Genomic DNA, 6000 nt, shown 5'->3' on the forward strand with positions numbered 1-6000 from the left:
CAGCCTCATTTTAAAACAATGCACATGTTTCTATCTCTTTCCAGTCTGGAGAAAAAAAATCGGAGGCCTTAGAACTTGAATGCACCTCGTATAAGCTGATTCTAGTCCAAGTGGCACATCGATGCAACTGCTCGGTCATTAGTTGTGCTGTAATAAGTTAACGCTTGTTTGTGTCTCTCGTCACGGAAATGGAACCGCATAATAATGCGTAACGGTATGCCATTTCTTTTTGTGTTAAATTGGGTGAAAACACGACGACAACTTAGGGTAAGCTTCAGAAGGCTTTTGAAGAGGAGGTTATATCAAGAGCTCAAGTTTTTCGTTGGCATAAAATGTTTAGCGAAGGCAGAACAAAATGTTGAAGATGAAGACCACAGCGGACGAGCACCACCCTCACGGACGGATGTCAACTTGGCCAGGGTATGTGAACTCGTACGATCTGATCGAAGATTATCCGTGAAAATGATTGCAGAAGAACTGAACATCAATCGAGAAACGGATTGTCTAATAATAACTGTAGATTTTGGTATGATAAAGATTTGTGCAAAAATGGTCCCCAAAAATCTCGCACCACAACAGGGAGAATCACGAAAAAATGTGGCAGCCGATCTGTTAGAGCAAACGGAAATCAATCCAGAATCGTTGAGCCGTCTTATCACTGGTGATGAAAGTTGGCATTTTCAGTACGATCCAGAGACAAAACGCCAAAGTTCGTAGTGGTGCTCAAATGGATCACCCAGACTAAAAAAAGCTCACATGTCAAAAGTGAAATGCGTGCTTGTGTGCTTCTATGATTCCAAGGGAATTGTTCATAAAGAGTGGGTGCCTCCTGAACAAACAGTTAACCAATATTACTACAAAGAAATTTCAGAAAGACTTCGTAAAAGAGTTCTTCGTGTCTCTACCAACATTGCTGATAATTGGATTCCGCATCTCAATAATGGGCCATCCCATACTGCTATGTCAGTACAGCAATTTTTAACCTCAAAACAAATTTTAATACTACCACAGCCACCTTATTCACCAGATAGCGCTCCGTGCGACTTTTTTCTATTTCCAAGAGTCAAAACGGCGGTCAAGGGACACCATTTTCAAACAACACAAGATGTCCAAAAAGCTGTGACGAGGGTCTTGGAGGATATTACAGAAGATGAGTTCCATAAATGTTACCATCAATGGCAGAAGCGCTAGAAAAAGTTTGTGCAATCAGAAGGGAACTACTTTGAAGGAGACAACACTAAACTTGACTAAAACAGTAAGAAAAAATTTTTTCACATCAGTCTCATTACTTTATTGTCGCACCTCGTATACAGTCAAAAGTCGCTTTGTTCTTTCAAAAAATGTTTCCAACTTCTGCACGAGAGCAAAAATTGTGGTCGCACGTCATTCCAAAGGGTCATATTATGTTTAATGGCGATGCAGCCCCACAAACATCCGAGGGCTTCAAGAGTGTCAAAGGTTGACAAGAAGGTCTTTCTATTTTCATCACACTGTGGCCTGTCGTTTTCGACTGTGAAATGTGTGGGAGTCAACTCCCCAGGAAAAAGGGCGGTTTGATTGAGCTAATTTATGGCACCCCCTGTGGCCTTTTCATGCCGATTCTGAGCGGCGAAGCCACAGCGGGCTTCCCAATAACTACGCGCCCTCAGACTCAATGTTGTCTAGGGGCTGGGATGGTTGCCGCATTACAGGCCAAATACTACTGAGTCTACAGTATACGATAAGAATACACACATGAATCGAATAGTCGAAGGTTTCTATCACTCGGGAATTGCGAATTATGAAGGTAACATATAAATTTATAAATGAAACATTGCAAATAAATAAAATCTGCAAGTATTATCTTAACGACTTAACATGATGAGTGCGATGGTAGAAGTCCTTCTGGGAATGCGGTATATTTCTGCAAAACACTTATTGCTGTCGATGGTCCAGCAATTAAATAACATATAAGTTGAATAACAGGGAAACAATAGATTCCGACTGCACGTAATTAGTCATGAACAACAACATAGCTCGCCAGATATTCACTTCTAAACGCACACTACGTCTTCACTGTAGAAGCCACGGAAATGTCACAAGTGCACAAGTTGGAACTCCTAAGTTTTTCTGCCTGGCGCGACCACGCGCGAAGTGCTCCACAATCCAAGTCTCTCTCGCGACTGACCGTCGCGCCTTCACGTCCAGCACTTTCCGTGTCCTGCCCCGTACCGTCCTCCCCGGAACTTCCCTGTCCTCTCAGTCTCCCCGTTCACGAGCGCTGTGATTGGCTAGAGCGCTCGCGCCATGTCTTCAATCCAACATACACTCACAAACATATTTGAACACATACGAAATACTGGAGTTACATTTAAATAAGTTGAAATTAAATAAATATTCCTACGGCTGGGCCATAATTACGCTCTAATACACATTATTGGACATATATATCAAAAGAAAAGAAGCAAAAGGTAGGCCAGGAGCCTAATGTCTCTGTGCTTTCTAAAGCACAGTAAATAATTGACCAGTTTCTTCTTGAATAGCACATATCGGATATTAACAAAGACATAGATGAATCAATATATTTATAAGTATGCTGCTACCGTTTTTTTCGCGTAACTGTGGAGTACTTATGGCCTGACGCGATCGATAGTAATCGGCCACCTTGACCTCCAATTACTCATGAACTATTCAAATTACATGCCTGTAATTCATACCAATTTAGGTTTACGCTAATAGCTTTCTAAAGACAAGGCGATCGACAAAATCGGATGAGGCGTTTATATTTTGGAAATTCGTTGCTGGGTGTCACTTGTGTAATTTACCGTCAGAAACTAAACTTTAAACTAACAAAGATATTGAAAATCTGATTACACCATCAGAATCGTCGTGCAAATAATAGTAATGTACATGTTTCTTTTCGAGGTATCATGATTCATCTGGCTGCTATTAATTTCTAGATAAGCTCAAGTACTGTGGTATGAATGGAACAGTCCTCAAATGGTTTAAATCATACCGAACTGGAAGAGTGCAGAAAGTTGAAATAAACAGTTCACATAATATGCAAAAAACTGGTGATTTCTCAAACTGGGGAACAATCAAGAATGGGGTGCCGCAAGGTTCGGTCTTGGGTCCTGTGCTGTTCTTAATATATATTAATGACTTGCCATTCTATATTCACGAAGATACAAAGCTGGTACTTTTTGCCGATGATACAAGTATTGCTATCACACCCGACAGACAAGAATTAACTGGTGAAATTGTAAACGATGTTTTTCAGAAAATCATTAAGTGGTTCTCTGCAAATGGGCTCTCATTAAACTTTGACAAAACACAGTATATACAGTTCCACACAGTAAATGGAATGACACCATTAATAAATATAGACTTACTTCGATCAGAAATCGGTAGCTAAGGTAGAATATTCAAAATTTTTAGGTGTATGCATTGATGAGGGGTTGAACTGGAAAAAACACACTGAGGATCTGCTGAAACGTTTGAGTTCACCTACTTATGCTATTAGGGTCATTGAAAATTTAGGCGATATACATCTCAGTTAATTAGCTTACCACGCCTATTTTCATTCTCAGCTTTCGTATGGCATCATATTCTGGGGTAACTCATCATTGAGTAAAAGAGTGTTCATTGCACAAGAGCGTGTAATCAGAATAATTGCTGGAGCTCATCCAAGATCATCCTGCAGACACTTGTTTAAAGAGCTAGAAATCTTCAGTGTAGCCTCACAATATACATATTCACTTATGAAATTTGTTGTTAACAATCCGAACGAATTCAAAAGTAATAGCTGTGTAGATGGCTAGAACACTAGGAGAAAGGATGATCCGCCAGATAGCCGACAGATAGCCATATAGCATTTAAAAGGAAATTAAAAGAATTTCTTAATGGCAACTCCTTCTACTCATTAGATGAATTTTTGGATATAGTAAGTGGGAAATTTCCCAACCTCCACAAAAAAAAAAAAAAAAAAAAAAAAAAAATCGAGTGTCATGTAATATTTTGTCTAATGTAATATCTTGTATAGACACCTTTTATTAGCCTGACACGTTCCACTTCACTACGAAGTGTCGTATTCATGATCTATGGAACAAGTACTAATATAATCTAATCTAATCTGTGAAATGTCTGCCATGATGGTTTCACAAAGTCCCCCATCTTTGGCACTCTCGGCGTACAAGTCTCTTTCATCGACACAAAGCACCGTCCTCGTCACAGCGGAATTCCCAGCCACGCGGCTGGACCATGCGCTGGGTCTACCCCTCTCGTCCAGCTAACGTTTGCCACCACGTGTTTGCTGCCGGGCGCCGGCTGTGACGAGCGGCCTTTGCGGCCGCCCCAACTCCGAACATATAATATTTCCACGGCGTCACAACTCGCCCGTTACCTCACAACACCCATAAGAAAACCGCCTGATTCCAACACTATGCGTCGTATTTCTAACCTCCATGGCAGACGTGTCCAAAAAAGGGGTGAAATGTGGGTCAGAGAGGGCCGTGACGACCTCCCATCGTGTGACACGTCCACGGTGGCTCTGGGCAGACCTGTGGTGAAGTTTGGTGCCAATGTGACGTCATTATCCCACCTTACAGGTGACTTGCACTTCTGAGCTGTGGACGTTTTCCAAATGTGTCGAGAGCTTGCTGTTCGAAGCGTTACCAAGCCCGAGGGCGACATTGCAGGGATCCACGCTTTTCAGCATTCCAGAGGAAGATTGTACGCAGCTATGGGCCAAATTCTAAACTTAAGCGTCGCTATGACTGGCAATTACGCGGTTTCGAAAAAGGGATCCTTTAATTCTGATGTGCAGTGCATTTCGTGTAGTTCCCGTTGGTCATCTAGCTTCGGTTGTCTTTCTCAATACACTAACTGGCAACATATCTGTTCATCAGCATCTCATAATTTTCATCGCACCCCCACTAACACAGTAACATTTTCGGAACTGAGTTCATTGTATCATTGTTTAGCAGCGGATATTACCTGCGACACGTGCTTCTATGTCATCCACACATATGTCAATATTCTTTATGAGAGGAACGCAAATAAAATGTTTGCAAGATAAATTTGCACACATTTCAATGGGACTCGTTCCATAATTCTATCAGCATACTATTCCGCAGAATTACATATTTTGCCTTGAACTAGTGAGACCTCACAATTCTTTTGCATTTCGTTATTTGTGGAGGTCACGATAACATCGCCTATCCATTCGTAGGACAAACTTAGCCAGTGCATATTTGCTTTGAGTCAAACCACACACAAAGACTCGGCAAAACAAAAGAAGACAGAAAATTAGCTCAAAGCATAGCAGAACAACCACGTTCAAATTCACGAAACACCAAATCAAATATAATCATTCAAAGTCCATCTACACGAAGTAATGAAACTATTGACATAGTTTTCAGTTGTGTTAACTCATAATCAAACGCTTACATTCGTATCGCAGTAAGAAGTTACACATTTACAAATAATTAGTAACGAATGCATCTCTCACATACACCAAACTTCGATTTAGTTTGGTATAGAAGTGGCAAAAAAGTAGATATTTCTTACAACTATATACTTAGTGCTGTAGACCAAGCCGCACTAGATTGCTTGTATAGTGAAACACGTGCTTCATATATATAAATGTGTCCTATTTTCCCTTTTTAACACAGGCACAGTTATTTAAAACAGGATAGTATTATTTCTACTAAACTGCCAGAGACACTGAGACTTCTTGTTCACCTTGTGCTTCAGCACATATACCTTGTTTAGTACCAAAACATGTAACCTTCATATCTCACATACGTACAGTATATTAATGCAAAAATATTTTCTTGTTCTTTATCTCTGATATACAGGGTGTAAATTTTAAGTTGACAAACCAGAATAACTAGAAAAACAAGCTTCACACGAAAAAATGTGTAGAATCCAAAGCTGATTATTTTCGAGGGGGACATCAGCTGGTGCTAAAATTAACCCTGTATACGCAGGGTGGAGAAAAATTGTGTCACGAAATTTTAA

The sequence above is a fragment of the Schistocerca piceifrons genome, chromosome 2 (assembly GCF_021461385.2).
Source record: "Schistocerca piceifrons isolate TAMUIC-IGC-003096 chromosome 2, iqSchPice1.1, whole genome shotgun sequence".
Lineage (NCBI taxonomy): Eukaryota > Metazoa > Arthropoda > Insecta > Orthoptera > Acrididae > Schistocerca > Schistocerca piceifrons.